Source organism: Varroa jacobsoni, unplaced genomic scaffold (assembly GCF_002532875.2).
Source record: "Varroa jacobsoni isolate VJ856 unplaced genomic scaffold, vjacob_1.0 scaffold_759, whole genome shotgun sequence".
NCBI lineage: Eukaryota > Metazoa > Arthropoda > Arachnida > Mesostigmata > Varroidae > Varroa > Varroa jacobsoni.
The window spans coordinates 198,654-208,238 of NW_019213661.1; the positions used below are offsets into that span (position 1 = coordinate 198,654).

Sequence of the window (9,585 nt, forward strand, 5' to 3'; positions counted from 1 at the left end):
TTTTGGTGTAAGTTGACAATGTGTATCCTGAAGAAGTGTATTGTACATGTTACAGCTAAGTATTCGAATTGCATGAAACTAAAAAACCTTGTCGTAGCTTATAATCAGCTTATAACCTCATGAAATCAGTCTACAGCGCTGTGGTGATGGTACTTCGTGAGAACTACGCGATTTCCACCTATATTAGAGAACTCGAAGCTGAGCTAGCACCCGGTGTTATTCACTAAAGACGGCACATTAAAAGCACACTGCTGGCAAAGACTACCTACCCTTCCAGCAGCGGAAAAGCAAATACGGTTATTTTCTATACTTCCCACGGGCCCCTCGTTCAAGCTTTGCTCTTGCTAGTGGCGTACTGGTCGTTAGATCTGACTACCATGATTTACTCTGCGGTATCACAGATATATCGATGCGCGCGCAAACACAGCATATATGGATCGCGTTAACCTTGTTACAGTTTTTAACCAACAACCTAGTCTCACCGAAATAAATACATGTTTTAGGTAGAATTTTTGCAATAAACTGATAAAAATTATTTTTAGAGCTATAAACGTGATGGAGCTTTTAAATCAATTAATTTTAATGGAGTTTATAGATGTCTCCAATATTTGCTTGTAGCCTAAGCAAAAGTAGCAATAGAACCATCTACTACACGTAATGCCTATACTATGTTTTCCACTGTATATCAATGGCATCTCCTGCGCATTTATTTATTTATTTTAATGTGGTAGAACGAAATTGTTGGAAATTTTAAGGCTCCCATTCGTAACTTCATTGCGCTATTTTTCACTTGTCACATAAATTTGATAGCAGTTTTTAGCTGTCACATTTTATTATATTCAAAATAATTCCCATTGAGCCTGGATGAATACACCTCAAGTGTCGCCCCTGGCGTTGAATGATTTTAGCCCTAGATTAATATCTGTAATTTCAGGCTTGCTGATACACTAACCGAAAAATGTAAAGTATAATAGCCCTATGACAGCTCCGGATAAATCTCTAAATATAGGAAGGGTTTGTTTGAGTATTCTGCATTTTTTTTCTGTCTGACAAATTTCCTGTGATAGGCATTGTCATTGCTGTTCATGATCAATAATGTTATTACATAGCACATAATTATCTGGTCGCTAAACTACAGTTAGTAGTAATAGCTTTAGTATATCGCCTCTCAGCAGATTCTACTTTTCGGACTTTAGCCATATTTCAGGTTTAGCTGTGGTAGCGGAACCTGGGGTCAAAAAAACAAGAGAAGGCTTCTTTGACCGCAAAAGAAGCAACAGACATTTCGCATCACACTGCTGCTTGTTGTTCATTGTGTTATCTCACGAAAATTGTTTCTGACGGGACGATTCCGCTCATTTACAAGGCACATTTAAAATATTTTTTCTATAAGATATGAGAAGATAGCGTGATGTTGGCTGGTGTTATCATCAATTATAGGTGGTCGATTTAATGTGTAATTAAGCCTTATCTGGTAAATGCACTCGATTAGAACCATGCTGCTTGTAAAAAGGACTGAACACGTGTATTTGCTTATTAGATATTAGTATTCTGATATGCATAAATGGGGTTAAAATAACGACTATGCAGAAGTAGATGCCACTTATTTTGGAGAATGTCTTTGCTTTATTTCAATTTCGTTGAATTTTTTGTGGCCAAATACGCAGATTGTCCAGTTATCGTAAAATGAGCCGATTGCAAGCCAAAATAAACGTCAGTCTCAGAAGAGTATATGCTATGGATAATCGCGAGTAGGGAATTAATTATATAAAATTTTCATAAGGCACGATTTTAGAACCAAATAATAGACGTCAACCTGACTCAAATGAAAATCTGACGCAATGTGGGTTTTTTTTCTTAGTGTGATAAGCTTGAAATATTGCAATGCGTATGTATTATTCAGATTTTTTGCTTTCTGGCAGTCTTACACAATTATGTATTTTCCGAATTTCTGAGTACGAATAACGAGAGTAACTACCTTACATAATAGAAGTCGAATTTTTTATTGACAATTTGGCCCGAAAACTTTGTCGACTAATTTGGCAACCCAGGCAATCTAGCCTTCGGTTAGCAAACAGGTACCCAAGCTGTAGATTTACGGTTGTGAAAAAAACGTACTGAGCTAAATACGTGTAGTTTAGTCCGCTTACTAGTGGTAGCTTGCAGCACTTTTTTAGACTGGCGACGCATGTTTCTGCTGAAGTATCAGCTACTCACTGTCGAAAAGACCAAACGCTTTGTCGTGTACTAAGACCTGTATCATATTTTTCTGCTAGTCACAATATACAAGTTGAGATTTACAAGATCATGACCAAGAAGCTCGTTATGGGCCAAAACTGGATGCATCCTAGTTGCTGCATTCCGTTTTTAGCTTTGAATCCAATACGAGGCAAATAGAATGTTTAATTTAAATAAACCTTATTGAAGTATACAAGTTCAAAGGTTGCAACTGTTTGAAAAAAATGTGTGAAATACATTAGATGTCAATCGCATATCTTTTGTCAAAGGATTTTTGCCATCTAGGCTTAAAATAAAAATATTAAAAACTGCTCAACAGTACCGAGCTAATTTTAAAATTCTGTGGACTTTTATAAAAGCAAACAACGTGTATTTTACATCTATTGTATAATATACACTCAACGGGTTAAAATGTATACTCGTTTTCTTACAGAGAGCTCAATAATATGTAAGTATGTATGAGTACAAGTTCGTGGTCTAGAACTTAATTAAATCAGGACATACATGATTAAAAAACTAATTCACTTTTCTTAATTGTTCTGTTTATTACCGTTAAAACATTTGCACCACGTCTAAATACATTCCTACATTGAGTTCCATTTGAAGTGCATTGAGTTCAGTTTGTAGTGCGTAAAGAGCAATCAGCAGGGGCAAAATCCTAGACATAATCACATATCTATCTAGTGATACATCGTAAAAATGACATAGCAGAAGGACGAAGCCTGTGTAAGTCTATTCCTCTCTGTTTCTCCTGGATACCGATTCTTAAAGACGCCGCTGATACTTCTGGTGTCTTTAGTTGTGGCGTACAATCAACGAAAGTGTCGGAGAAAGTGCCACATTACAAAAGTTCAGGTACACAGCTAAAACACTCTTCACTGTCTAAAGTAGTGCTACTCATTTTTTCAGCTTCACCCAGGTTATGCAATCAGTATGCACTGAGTGAGAAACTTGCTGGTTGTAAGCTATTATTATAATTTTCTACACTGAGGAGTCTAAATGCCCGCCCTTTTTTTCAAATACAAATTATCAGACGATCAGAATCACGGAGATCACGGAGCATTTTTTATTGGCAGTATTTGCCTTTCAATGGCAAATGATTTGAGAGGATAAAACCGGCCAGTGTTAATGTATGATATACATTAAGTCAATTCCAATACATTGGACACTAAATGCGGTCTTAACGTGTTCAAATAATAAAAAAAAAAGCTATGCCATTACATTTGATTTAAAGGGTATCCAAAAACCTAAATCACTTAAGATCACTCGATGGGGACCGTTTTCTGTGCATTGATCACATAAACTGGGTGTGATTTCTTCCGCGTAGATGTAAACGATGATAGCCTCTTACAAATCAACTTGTTACTAAGGTAATAATTTTAATAATTCGAGCTTGAAGACCAAATAGTTCTCCAAAAAAAACAAATCCGTCCGACTAATTCAATCTATTCCCATTTTCCCTTATTGTCCAAAAAGTAGCACAAAAACGTTTTACTGCACAGTTATCTCATGATGGCAACCTTCTTTATTTTGGCGTTGTTTTACAGCAACTAATATATGCACCATAACAAAAGTAGTCGGCCAAACTCTGCATCTGTTAGGACGACAAAGCCTCGAAATGCGACGAAATGAAAAGATGATCTACACTTGCTATTGTGATGTTACCAATTACTACATAAATCCTATATTCGCCTCAAATCCTTACCTCAAAAGATATAAGTTATATAAATATAATTTTCCTCCCAGACGTTTTCATCTTATTTTACGTAAATATAGTCCATTTCAGGTCTAGTTTGGGCTGGTATTATAAGTAGCAAATTTTCAAATATGGTAAACATTTTTATCAACCAATAGGAGGCCACTGTTTAGAGTTCTCCTACCATTTCTATGCACCTGACTGCAGAAGCTCTAGCCCTAACAAAGTGAAAACGCATGTAGACGGAAAACGGAGCAGTTTATTGAACACATGTACAATTCAAGCAGGTCTAACCAACATCCCGATGTCAACCATCCAACGTAGGAAAACCGTCAATGATAACCTATATTAGATAATACGGTAATCCTTCGAAGATAGTACAACGGATTCGTCACGCGAAGCCCTGAAGCATAGTGCAGCGCTTCCTAAGTGCATCGAGGTCAGTCATAATTTCTAAGCCGGTGGGCAGGCTTCGCAGAATGCTTTCTTGTTGCAGCTCTTGAACTTCGCATCGCTTGGGATGACCTTCTCGCACTTACAGCACCTAAAGTGTTCCGGATGCCAATGCTGTTCCAAGGCAGTAACAGCCTTACCCTTGATAGGCTCGGAGCACTTAGCACACTTAGGAGCAAACTCCTTAAGGTAGCATTTCTCGCAATAGGGCTTGCTTTCCTTTTCAAAAAATTGTTTTGATTCGCCGCCTATTAGCGATTGGGTGCACCGTGTGCAGATGAAATGTTCTGGGTGCCAGTTCCTATTGAGGGCAGTAACAGCTTGGCCCTCAACGGACTTCTCGCAAAAGGGACATTTGTCCTCGGGGAGTGCGTCTGCCATTGTCAACCACGAAGAGGCACTGTTTAGCAGCTGATGACCTAGTAGACTGGGTACACGCGCTGGGTACGCTAGCAATTATGTAAGCTCGCAGGCGCCCCGAGAGGGCGGCTCTGGTGGGAGGGGAAAGAGAAAATCGGTCGGACGCAGACCAAGAAAGACCATATGCATAGAGAAGAGGGTACAGCCTGCATATGCAGACAGGTACCCTTGTAGGACCCAAGGACACCAGGCCTTGCTGAGTCACTACAGATGCGACTAAGACTTTAAAACAGCTTTTCATTTTCGTAATCGTCACTCAAGACAACATTACTATTTGCGTCAGCGAACGTTACATCTCTGCTCACACGCACAGCCACTGTCGCTACCGCCCTAGGCGCTAGACCAAAGAGGGCGTCGATGGGGGAGGTATCAAGCGCTAAAGACGCGGCACAATATATTTTAACTGTTTCTTTCATACTGGTACTACAGTTTAGAATTTATTTGTGTGTACACATATTACTAAACTATTATCTGACGGACGGGACTCCATTGTTGCCGCATTTAATTTACTTTAAGTCGTGGATAGTTTTACGTTTTGAAAAGTTTGCCACTGACAATCTGACACTTCACGGCAGAAGAATTTCAAGTGCACAAAATTGTTAAGAAAGAAACCAAAATATGCTGCGCTATTCGTATAGTATATGCAATATTAACCTGTATTTATATACTGCATTCGTTTATAAATCCCCACCCCTATCCGTCGTTCAACCACTAAATAGAGTGGTTCATATGTGACGATGTCCTTGTGGGTTTAGCTAGGCCTATTTTTTTTCCAGGTATTTAACACTTTTCTGCTGACTCTCTCCGTTAAGAATAAGGGGATGCAAAATGTATACATATTTGGGAAAGCAGCCTATGTCTCGCAAACATCTAATTAATTAACAATGTAAAGACGAAAAGCCATTTACTACCATGAAATCAAAGCCACGGTAGTTCCGACTCTACTGACTTAAAAAACACTTTACATATCTACTAATTTTATTTTTACCTACGTATTAACCCACGTCGCTGGTGCAGCCTTTAGGCATTCATTTTCAGCACAAGTTATGTAAATGGGAATCAGAAATACTGAACACCGAAACACGTGGCTTTCCATTAACTTTTCATATAAAATCAAAAGCTTCTCGTAAAAACAATTGCTTTGCAGTTTTCCAATCCAAATTTCTTAAACAACCCACCCTTCGACTTGTTCAAATTGTAAAAGATTTGTATTAATTTTGACATATTGCATAAATTAGAATCACTTTACCACTAGTCAAAGCCAGGTTTGGAAAATACGCGGGTAGATAAGTATTCCCTGACTGATCTACATGTTTATTAATTTTACAATGATAGCAAACTAATTGCATAAGTATAACTACGGGCAAAAGTAGGTACAAATGATTTTCAAGTGACCTTTTTGCAATTACCTTTGCATGAAAATATTGTGCTTACTAATAATGGGAAAATAATCGTGTTGTGTGTTAGCTTAATTTTTTTTCAATTCAAAGTTACATCACGCATTTTACTGTATTCTGAGTGATATAGCCGTCAGGTGAATAAGTTGAGAAAGGTTCACGCTTCAAAATGGCATAAGACGACATTGAAAACAAAAATAGTGATCCTCGGAATTAAAATTTTACTGGAGTTATTCTTGTCTTTGTTTGTTTGAATCTTACTACTGTTAAAACCATATACATTCCTCATTGCACTAGCTGCCTCATTCAAATTGCTTGAGGAACAAATCGGTATATGAATCTTTCAAAGATCGAAACATCCTTTGACTGTCTATATTCAGCGATCAATCTCGAGATCTGATGTACGCGTAACGACTTCCCCAAAACGCGTAAAAAAAGTGTAATACCAGTTAGTCATAAGGGCAATGACGATGATTGTTTTTTGGGGCGCGATCAGAGATAACCGCATCTATTAATGCCCGAAAGCAGGAAGACAATCAGCAAGGCTATATCAAAATTCCTGTCCCGTCTCACCTTTGCGTCACGACTGACGTACGCCCGCGGGCGAGTTACACATGCGCGGCGCATCTGTTGAACTAAGTAGGCCTTGACCCCCAGTTAGCCGCATTGCACCCTAAGGTTAAACGATTTAGGCAGTTTCTGTGTTTTTAATAAATAAGCTCTGTGATGTCTACGCGGGCTATGGCTTAGGGTCACTAGCAATTCTTTCCAGGGACTCTGCTGTGCACTAAGGAGATAAAACTAGACTTGGGGACACGTATTTTCATACCGTTAAAACTTTTCTTTAAAGAAGTCTCTCAGTTTTCGAGATGTTCACAGTTAATGTAAACATTCTTAAAAATTATATATTTAAAGCTGAAATTACTGATAGAGATACAAGAATTCAAGATGACACAAATTTAGTTTTATAGGGATCTCCCCAAGTTTTATGGCATCGTTCGTACGCAAGAGCACTTTTTAAAACAATCAGGTCCGATTTTTTTTTACACAAAATATAGCATATCTCTTTTTGGCACAAACATGTGTTTATTACTTATCGACCTTATTTAATAGAAGAATTCCGACAAGATCGCTATAGTAGTTTTTCAGCCGTTGAGAACAACAGAGGCTTAAATGATAGAATCCCCAATTAAAAGAGGCTAAGGGGTGGCTGGTTCAAGTGTCACTTACTACACATAAAGTCTAGCGTATTTTTTAATTCCGTAATCAGCCAAGTATATCTAAATGATGCTTTCTGTGTTCTAATGTTATAAACATTTTTTACCGCTTTATGAAATGGTAATTCGGCTTGTCATATAGCTACATGCAGATTGCAATTGATTCTCAATATATTTCTATTTTATTAAGTTTTCAAAACAATATCGTGTTTACGCACAACCTACAATATCTGCTTAACGTATACAATTAACGGGTAGAAAATTCAAGAACTGATTGTTTTTTCGGATAAATCTTAATCAACGACTTTATCAAAGGTTGAAGTTTATATATTAACGTAGTACATTATTGATTTTCCCTAAAAAATAATCGCGTATCTTCCTTGAAAAATTCAGGGAATATATGCGATTTTTACAGCTGTATATTACACTATAGCTGCTCTTTAGATTGGTAAACTGTGATATGCAAGAGTAGAAAAAATTCTGCAGTTTTGTTGGGTATCATGAAAGCAATAAAGTAAAAATAAATGATACCTAGTAAAACGCTCATTTTCTTTTAACATTTCTATGGCCAGTGTTACTGAATAACATAATTTTTCTCTTTTGTTGAGTTTTAGGAAAACGTTCGTTCAAAACATGAAAACATGCTTATGTTTTACAATACAACAACATACTTCGTCTTCAGAACGATATACTATGATTAATAGTTGCTTGTAAGGTAACCATATCGTTTCATAAGCCCATGTAAAACCCCAAATAGGACCAATAAAGCCGACTATGATTGAACTCCTGATAAGGGTTGAACTCGTCAGTGCCATACCTAAATAGCTTTAATTCCGAGGTATAACTTCTATAAGAGAAATAACTGCAGATGCTAAGAAACATTAACATCTCGCAGACATTCGAAAAGCAGATGGCCCCTTAACATTAGGGTCGAATGTTGTTCACAGGTGCTGAAACAACTAATATGCACTTGGAGTGCAATGTATTTGCTACATAACAGTTTTTTTTTTTTCAGTACACGGTTGCCCGATTATCGTGTGCTCTATATAGCTACTTATATACATATGGTGTATACATCGCCAACCTTGTAAGACTGCCTCATTTTGCAATGGACTTGATTTTGGTCGTTCAGAAATTACAATGTTAGCACACGTGGTGGTTTAAATTTTCACGGAGGTAATCAGCAACTCCACCGTTAGTGTCAAAGAAACGACAGCTACTGTTAGTGTAACTGCGACTCACAGATCGTACTTACTCCGTTTTAAAGTGCTCGACCAAAAAAAGTGTACTTCATACTGTTGTCTGGTTATAAGTATGAATAATTATTCGCTGTGTGTAGAGTTCTGTCGTTGATTTCTAAATTAAAACATAGCCCAACTATATTCACTTATTCCTTTTACCTTCACTGTAAATGTCATATCTAACTCGCATAATGTGCATTGGTGGGCCCATGAGACACCACATAGTGCAACCTTCTCATATACTTCCATCTGTTACCCCTGCACATGATGACTAAAATTAGCCTATTTTGTTCAGTTATGTGCTATGCCGGAGTTGCCAGAGTTGCGACGTCCCTCGTTCACTGGCAAAAAGATAATTGATCCACAGGTTGCAACGATTTTTTCCGCAAAAATTCAAGGAATGCCTGGTATCTACGACTTTTTCTTATTTCTTATTTCTTTTTTGCTTATTTCTTGTGGGTGTTGAGCACTTACTGTCCCTGCATCTCACATCCGGGCCTAACAACTACATACATTTTGAACTCCAGTAGTATACCAGCTTATATGAAAGAAAATGTACGTTACTATATTATGAATCATAAGCTTGTGAAATGTTTTGCTAACCTAAATAAGCGTTTAGGTTAATGGACATAACGGAAATTACTTATTTTAATAATGCTATTTTGATGCTAACAAAGCAGACATGATGAATATACTTGCTGTATTCTTGGAATGGCTGCAGCTTTAGACGGATATCGACAAAGGCGCAGAATCCCCTTGACTCGTGGATAATTTCGGATTCCCGAACGAGGCACTGGCTGCCATACTCAAATATAGCCATTGATAATTTGTAAGCGTCAGAATCGAGAAGGTGTAAGTAAAGTCGACAAGCATCATCCGAAATGTTTATTCTTGCCTTAGAATTTCTTTACTTGGTCAACGAC

General features: G+C 37.6%; 1 pseudogene; it reads right to left on the bottom strand.

Moving 5' to 3' along the window:
• Positions 1–4,387: 4,387 nt before the first annotated feature.
• LOC147753083 (transforming growth factor beta-1-induced transcript 1 protein pseudogene) lies at positions 4,388–4,768 on the bottom strand (annotated as a pseudogene).
• Positions 4,769–9,585: the final 4,817 nt, after the last annotated feature.